This window comes from Macrobrachium nipponense, chromosome 2 (assembly GCF_015104395.2).
Source record: "Macrobrachium nipponense isolate FS-2020 chromosome 2, ASM1510439v2, whole genome shotgun sequence".
In the NCBI taxonomy this organism is placed as follows: domain Eukaryota; kingdom Metazoa; phylum Arthropoda; class Malacostraca; order Decapoda; family Palaemonidae; genus Macrobrachium; species Macrobrachium nipponense.
The window spans coordinates 60,750,536-60,759,628 of record NC_087201.1 but is presented as its reverse complement, the minus strand read 5'-3'; the positions used below and the strand labels follow the sequence as shown (position 1 = coordinate 60,759,628).

The 9,093-nt window shown below is 42.9% G+C and overlaps 1 protein-coding gene across 1 annotated transcript in view; it reads left to right on the top strand.

Annotated features, from left to right (window-relative positions):
- LOC135221192 (uncharacterized) overlaps positions 1–9,093 on the top strand; it is a 102,539-nt gene that overhangs the window by 25,279 nt on the left and 68,167 nt on the right.

The following is a 9,093-nucleotide window of genomic DNA, read 5'->3' as shown; positions in this document are numbered from 1 at the left end:
GAGTCCTTCCGAGAGCTCCAAACCCTTGCGCAGGGGACGGTGGACGCCTCGGTGGAGGTTACGAGAAGCAATCCTTCAAGATTCGTGCACGTAACCACCCCCGCACTGATCTTTAGCACGCCTGGGAAGCGTGCAACCAGGTTCTGCCGAAGGGACGACCAGATCGCGTGGGGAGCCCCCGTAACCCTCTTGCGGCTTTTGGCGACATGCCCTCTTCCCTGAGTCCTGGGAGTCCGACACCGAGGTCCAGGCCTAGAGGCATTATGGGCCGATCTGACGCCCCCTCCACAACACAAGGGGCACTACACTTCACACACTGATTGGAGAGAGAGCACTTTAGTCTAGATTACTTGATGTAATCCTCTAGCAGACACTTCTTCTAGGCGTAAGCCATACCACAGGGTTAGCAAAATACAAACTACGGAGGAGGTTAGAAGGTTCATTATTTCTAACTTCTGTTTACTGTGGAGGAAAACTCCTGATTCTAACATGCTCTAAAATGGGTACATGAAACCTGCTTCTTCCGTAATCAGTCACACATTACACTAATTACATTGAACTTATGCAAAGAAAACATGTAAAACGTCATATCTACTAAGTGAGTGTCTACGAAAGTTCCGGTAGCCTCACCTTACCATGCAGACAACAAAGTCTGAAACTAGGCTAACTAGCTTCAGACATCAAATGCAATGAAAAAAAATTTACGATAGCGTATGCCTAGCCACAAATCCAAGATAATCAAAAGAATAATTAGGATACTTAAGCGGCTAATGTTTTCAAATCCTAGGCGGAGGTCTGTAAACAGTTGTTTACCGACCGGCAACAGAAAAAATATGAATAGAAAATGGGAATAGTTCCTGATATCCGCCTCCCCCGGCGGGAATGGGTACTACCACCTGGCCGCCCACTGCGTGTGCCGCGAATTTTTAAATTCTGTCGGACTTCAGAAAATACAGCTATATATATATCTGTCAGGTAAGTTTCATGAACAAACAATTATTTACATATACGAAAGTCAAGATGTCGTGACGTCATAATACAGGACGTAAAAGAGCGTTCTAATTCCAAAAAATAATTACTTAAATTTGAGTCAGAATCGAGTTACTTTTTCAATAACGAATATTTTCTAATTAGTAATCATCATAAATATGTAAAATATTGATGTTTTACTATTTATTTAAAAAATTATCGAAGTGCACTCTTCGTTGTCGTCTTCTACAAAACAGTTGTTTACTCGGTGAAGAAAAGTTTTCCGATTGTTGTGATGAAAGTACCCCAGCGTCTGTGGGTACAAGTAGTGTGCGATTTATCACAGAAATGGTTAGTTTTATTGACACAAGCACTCCGTTAAACATCGATGGCGTCAATCTTCTAAATAGGTACTTCGAGTTGTAAGTAAAAATGTTGAATGCGTTTTGGTGAGATTTGCACTACGTTTGACACCGTTTTTTTTTTCACTACCCTCTATTTAAATAAATCTTAAAATTTGCCTTAATTTCTACTTTGGGAGAAAAATACTTACTTCGAAAGGGAGAGTAGAGGTCTTTAGCTCCGTTTCTCACCAACAACAAGTCGCGACTGATGCCATCTCCGATGTCAGGACGCGTTATAATGTACTTTTTTTGGGATTGTACACGCTGACCGAACATGGTCCACTCTAGACCCTACGGTTATTTACCTTATCACTGAACATTTTGGTTAACATGGACTAAGATTCAGCTCGGCGTGCCAGAGCTTGGTCCTGCCGTTCTAAAAGCTGCCTTCAACTAATTCCTTTCACTACCTAGCTTTTCTATTTCGTACTTTAGGCTTACCGAAGTTAGCCTCGGCTAAAACAGCAAAAAGACAAGGCACATACTACTACCTATAGGCTAGGTAGCCTAGTATCTTACCTCCGTTACCTATTATTCAGCGTATACCGTGCACGGTAGGACCCACGACAGTCACCTAAAACATGGCTGGACGCCATATCAACAGAAGAACTTTCTCAGTTCAATTCCATTTCATGCAATGAAAGTGGAAAAAACATGGCACTAAACGCACGAGTAACAAGGGTAGAGAAATCTCTTCCCGCGACCGATTTGTTTATATCCTTCGAACTTGAAGGATGAACAATGTTCCCACGAAAGCAAATAGTGTTGTAATGTAACCACATAGTCGATATTTTCTGATATTGTTCAAGGAGATATATTTGAGCAGTTAAATTTGCGTGTTTTTTGTGTTAGGACGAGAAGGTGCATCCTTTTCTGTGGTTGCGTTGCTGGAGGAAATAGAAATACAGGAGAAAGAAATTTATTACCTTGAACCATTCTAACCATTCTGAGAGGTCGAAATTAGTTTTATTACCTTTTATAGTTATAACTGATATATCAAACTGAGCTGCAATATTCATCAGGGGATCTTTACTGAACTTTTCATGTCTCTTCGCCATTCATGTTCAGTATCTCAAAGGCTGGCAGATCTGTTATCCACCTTATGGGGAACCTCCTCATCTTACCACGTTAAACCCTGCAGAAAATTTTATAAACAAATTCAACAGCCTAAACATACCTTCGATCAACGTCGAAATGCTTACTCCTGTCGTAGAATTGTTATGCCACGAAAGTAAAGATTGCTGCTGTGAAGTCTTTCCTAAGTAGGAAATTATAACTACAGCATATCTATAGAGCATTTTCATCTTAGTACTGATAAAACTTTAAAATTAATTATAGTCTCTGTGTAACCAAAAATGTTTTTTATGGTAACTTTTATAACAAATACTCACCTGCATTACGGATAAAGCCCTCCCAACCCCCCAACCCCCATCCCTAGCGAACGTTATTACATAATTGTGTATCTTGTAAAAATGACCAGTAGATTCTATACATATAACTTCACACTGAATATTCGGAGCAAAATTTTGCTGTTTATCTCACCCGTAACATGATACGGCCTAGATACATAGATGACATCTGTGGGACAGTGGTGCAGTTTTCGAAAGATATTTATTTTTAAATAAACCGAACGGGAACAGACGACAAATTTTAATAAGTAAACAAACCAAATATGTCTGCACCATAAATGGAAAGTCTACACATTCGCTTCCTTAGTTATCACGATGGCCTAGCAAGGATCAGGGGTACATGCAATCTGTTTCTTAGAGTCCTTAGGATATGTTCCCATATCATTCGAGTTTTAGTTTAAATACGATTTATGCACAATGTTGTGTACATCTAACTGTTACGGCAACCATTTTCTACGATATACAGTTTTTTTTCCCACATTTTTAGATTGTTCTAAAATGTGGCACACTAAAATAATAAGTGCACACTAAAATAATATGTATGAGTTTAAAAAACAATTTCTCAAGGGTGTTTCATGTCCTTCATTGTCTTTATAGTATATTCTTACGGGAAAAAAGTCCTTAGAACACCACTTAAAACTTCACCAAGATCATTTCAAATTTAAACTAAGTACTAGTAGTACATGTGGAAACTTGCGAAAAAACAAATCTGATTTTTTTTAGTGGAAATATATAACAAGGTGTTAACTTACGACTGAATTGGGATATTGATTGATCAGTTTGATTGATCCTTCTCGTTTTTGCGCGTACACTACAAGCTGTTTCGCCGAATTTATTGGGATTTTGATATCGAAATACTACATTATAAGTTTTGTTGAATTTCACCATAAAATTATGAACAAAAGTAATGAGAAAGAAATTAGTTTGGTGTCTGGTTGATTTTGTGGCTGAAGGGGTTGGTTCCACGTAAGTTGGATAGCCAACGGTCATTGCTCGTCTTTAGTGATTTTGTCCATGCGTGAGTCTCAGAGCCTACTTTCCATAGCATAATGTTGTAAAGTAAGTTTCCATAACTAACCAAATAATCTACATTTAGTGTTTTCACTATCAATGTGTTCCCAAGAATATTCATATCCCAAACGTAGCCTCATTATTTCTAGTTTAGATAATGGTTCAAGTGTTGCCTTAAAAAACTTAGCAGTTCTCACTTAGAAAGAATCTTTCACTTAATCGATTTTTTATAGAATGCGCGTTCAGCTAACCTTTTCGACTAAGGTTGGGAGCATCGTTCCTCTGCTAAAACTCATGAAAACTAACGAGATCTGACCAAATTAGGCAACACCCTGTCTCAAGATGCACTCCAGGCAAGCTTTTCCCTTCTTTTTTTGTAGTAAGTGATCAAGTCTTGTTGGTTTCAATCAGTCTCCGTCACACACACTTCTCTCTCTCTCTCTCAGTAAATTTTACTACGTATTATCATCATCATCATTTCACAGGCTAGGGGATAGAGTCCTGAACACAACAACTAGCTTACACTAAAACAAAACAAAAAATGTATATTATGGCAGGCGAGATAAATAAACATTGGTTTAAAGGAAAGGAAATTAAAAAATTATAATAATTCTTTCCTGAATTATTTTATAAAGTTGTAGTTGGGGAACTTGGGGGGGTGGGGGGGTGGCTAACCTCTGATCTTAAAGGACCTTGTGCACACAGAAAGCAGACTAGTCTGACATCTTGAGAAGCCGAAGGCTGGCGGAACAGCCAGTCCTGGCCTTAAAGGACCTTATGTGCACAGTAAGCAGACTAGGCCGACATCTTGAGAAGTTAAAGGCTGGCGAACAGCCAGTAGTTGGGGGACTGCTGGCTAACCTCTGGCCTTAAAGGACCTTGTGCGCACAGAAAGCAGACTAGGCTGACATCTTGAGAAGCTGAAGGCTGGCGAACAGCCAGTAGTTGGGGGACTGCTGGCTAACCTCTGGCCTTAAAGGACCTTGTGCGCACAGAAAGCAGACTAGGCATGACATCTTAAGAGAAGCTCTGAAGGCTGGCGAACAGCCAGTAGCCGTGGGGGACTGCTGGCATAACCTCGGTGGCCTTAAAGGACCTTGTGCGCACAGAAAGCGGACTAGGCCGACATCATTGATGAAAAGCTGTTTAAGGCTGGTAAACGCAACAGCAGTAGGTTTGGGGGACTGCTGGCTGAATACCTCTGGCCTTAAAGGACCTGCTGCGACACAGAAAGCGACTAGGCCACCGACATCTTGAGAAGCTGAAGGCTGGCAAACAGCCAGTAGTTGGGGGTTGGGGATCTGCTGGTCTAACCTCTGGCCTAAAGGACCTTGTGCGCACAGCAAGCAGAAAAGGCCGACATCTTGAGAAGCTGAAGGCTGGCGAACAGCCAGTAGTTGGGGGACTGCTGGCTAACCTCTGACCTTAAAGGACCTTGTGCGCACAGCAAGCAGAAAAGGCCGACATCTTGAGAAGTGAAGGCCTGCAAACAGCCAGTAGTTGGGGAAATGCTGGCTAACCTCTGACCTTAAAGGACCTTGTGCGCACAGCAAGCAGAAAAAGGGCCGACAATCTGAGAAGCTGAAGGCTGGCGAACATCCAGTAGTTGGTTGGGGGACTGCGGCTAACCTCTGACCTTTTAAAGGACCTTGTGCGCACAGCAAAGCAGAAAAGGGCCGTCATCTTGAGAAGCTGAAGGCTGGCGAACAGCCAGTAGTTGGGGGAACCTGCTGCTAACCTCTGACCTTAAGGGACCTTGTGCGCACAGCAAGCAGAAAAAAGGCCGACATCTTGAGAAGCTGGGAAGGTGGCGTGAACAGCCAGTAGTTGGGGGGACTGCTGGCTAACCTTCTGGCCTTAAAGGACTTGTGCGCACAGAAAGCAGAAAAAGGCCGACATCTTGAGAAGCTAAAGGCTGGCGAAACAGCCAGTAGTTGGGGGACGGGACCTGCTGGCTAACTCTGGCTTAAAGACCTGTGCGCACAGAAAGTAGACTAGGCCGACATCTTGAGAAGCTGAAGGCTGGCGAACAGCCAGTAGTTGGGGGACTGCTGGCTAACCTCTGGCCTTAAAGGACCTTGTGCGCACAGAAAGCAGAAAAGGCCGACATCTTGAGAAGCTGAAGGCTGGCGAACAGCCAGTAGTTGGGGGACTGCTGGCTAACCTCTGACCTTAAAGGACCTTGTGCACACAGCAAGCAGAAAAAACCGACATCTTGAGAAGCTGAAGGCTGGCAAACAGCCAGTAGTTGGGGGACTGCTGGCTAACCTCTGGCCTTAAGGGGGCCGGCCGGAACCCCTATATACGGTGGTATAGGGCGAAAAATGCAAAGTCATGAAAAAATTCATGGAGCTTCATATGGCAATTGAGAATACGTATACAAATATTTCGTCAAAATTCCTCTTACTTTCATAGTTACAAGGTAATTAGTAAAACATAACTCAATAAGCCTAAAACATTCATCCGTACAAGAAAATGCAATATTTCTTCTGCTATCGTAAATTTTGATAATTATTGGCAAAGAAATTGTGAGAAATGGCATCTGTAGAGATTCCGTGGCTCGCAGAAGTGAGTATCTGGTTCAACCATGAATCAGTCGACCATAGACTTCAAGTAGATTACACGTTCGAGTTTCACCTCGTGACTTTCGCTTGCTTTCACGTATGTTTATGTATGTTTCGGCAAGAAGTTCACATGCCAATGAGGAAAAGACAAGGAAAACATCTCGCTAACATACAGACGAAGAAAAATCGCTCAAGTATTATTACAGAATATCAAATAATATATGCGTAGTTAGTGGAAGAGAGAGGGGAGGGTTTCTTAGTAACGCCCTTCTTGCCTGACAGCACACGTCACACTATACCCAAGGCTACGATCTTTGAGGAAAGAGATCTCATTTATGATAAAATAACATAGTTTTGGTTTTTTAATACCCAAATGGACTATGAAATTCATAATAATCATGATTTATTAAATTGCCTTTGTAAAAGAGAGTACATCTTCGAGTTTCACCTCTGACATTCTCTTGCATTTATGTTTGTTTATCTTTGTTTCGGCAAGAATGTCATCATGCCAAAGAGGAAAATACAAGGAAAATATCTCGCTAACATACAGAAGAAGAAAATTCGCTGTAATAAGCCGAGTTAGTGAAGGGGAGAGAGGGGGTTACGTAGGAAGGAGTGCCCCATCTTGCCTCAAGCAGTGCCCCAAGCTACGATATATGAGCAAAGGGATCATCATTTATGATTAAATTATGATAAATAAAATAGTTTTGGTTTATTAATACACAAAAGAAATATACATTCATAAACAATCATTATTTATTAACATTGTCTTTATAGAAATACGGAGGAAAACTTTGAACGCCCGTATCTCAAAACTATACTTATTGACCTTCAAAGTCTATCTCCTCACTTAGTTTTAAAGCTATAACATTGGAATTGGTATATAACTAGAAAGACATTATAGAACAATCAAATAGAGCCCTTTTTTCCAATTTTTTGTTTCGTATTTTTTTTATACATTTTTTTCTTGTGATTTATAGGGTTTATTTTTTTACCATATTGAAAAATTCATATCTAGCAAAAAAATGACTTTTAGAAAAAAAACTCCATTTGATTGGAGGTCTACATCAGGTCTATATATGGTAGTAATCCAGGTCTTAATATTAAATATCAAGGGAGGAGATAGAATTTGAAAAGTGGTTATTTTCGGGATAAATCGCCCTGGCGTCACAAAACCGAAGGTCAGGACAAAAATCCATATGCGATTTGGAGATGTCCCAAGTCACCTTCTTAAGTGGTATGAATGTCAAAGTCCTGTCGTTAAAAAAAGGCATTAGCCGGCCGGCCCCACTTAAAGGACTTGTGCGCAGAAAGCAAGGACTAGGCCGACATCTTGAAAAGCTGAAGTCTGGCAAACAGCCAGTGGTTGGGAACTGGTGGCTAACCTCTGGCCCTAAAGTACCTTGTGCGCACCAGAAAGCAGAATATGCCAACATCTTGAGAAGCTGAAGGCTGATGAGCCGCCAGTAGTTTGGGGACTGCTGGCTACCTCTGGCCTTAAATGGACCCTCGTGAGCACAGAAAACAGAATAGGCCAACATCTTGAGAAGCTGAAGGCTGGTGAACAGCCAGTAGTTGGGGGACTGGTTGGCTAACCTCTGGCCTTAAAGGACCTTGTGGGCACAGAAGCAGGACTAGGCCGACATCTTGAGGAGCTGAAAGGCTGGCGAGCAGCCAGTCAGTCGGGGGACTGGTGGCTAACATCTGGCCTTAAATGTCCTTTTGCGGACAGAAAGCACACTAGGCCGACATCTTGTGAAGCTGAAGGCAGGCGAGCAGCCAGTAGTTCGGGGACTAGTGGCTAACCTCTAGCCTTAACGGACCTTGTGCGCACAGCAAGCAGAATAGGCCACATCTTGAGAAGCTGAAAGGCTGGTGAACAGCCAGTAGTTGGGGGGGGGGGGACTGCTGGCTAACCTCTGGCCTTAAAGAACCTTGTGCGCACAGAAAGCAGAATAGGCCAACATCTTGAGAAGCTGAAGGCTGGTGAACAGCCAGTAGTTGGGGGACTGCTGGCTAACCTCTGGCCTTAAAGAACCTTGTGCACACAGAAAGCAGAATACGCCAACATCTGAGAAGCTGAAGGCTGGTGAACAGCCAGTAGTTGGGGTTGGGGGAATGCTGGCTAACCTCTGGCCTTAAAGGACCTTGTGCGCATAGAAGCAGAATAAGGCGACATCTTGAGAAGCTAAGGCTGCTGAACCAGCCAGTAATTAGGGACTGCTGGCTAACCTCTGGCCTTAAAGGACCTTGTACGCACAGAAAGCAGAAATAGGCCGACATCTTGAGAAGCTGAAGGCTGGCAAACAGCCAGTATTTGGGGGACTGCTGCCTAACCTCTGGCCTTAAAGGACCTTGTGCGGACAGAAAGTAGACTAAGGCCGGACATCTTGAGAAGCTGAAAGGCTGGCGAACAGCCAGTAGTTGGGGACTGGTGGCTAACATCTAACCTTAAAGGACCTAGTGCGCACAGAAAGAAGACTAGGCTGACATCTTGAGAAGCTGAGGATGGCGAACAGCCAGTAGTTGGGGACTGGTGTTAACCTCTGGCCTTAAAGGACCTTATGCGCACAGAAAGAAGACCTAGGCGACATCTTGAGAAGCTGAAGGCGGAAACAGCCAATAGTTGGGGGACTGGTGGCTAACCTCTAGCCTTAAAGGACCTTGTGCGCACAGAAAGAAGACTAGGCCGACATCTTGAGAAGCTGAAGGCTGGCGAACAGCCAGTAGTTTGGG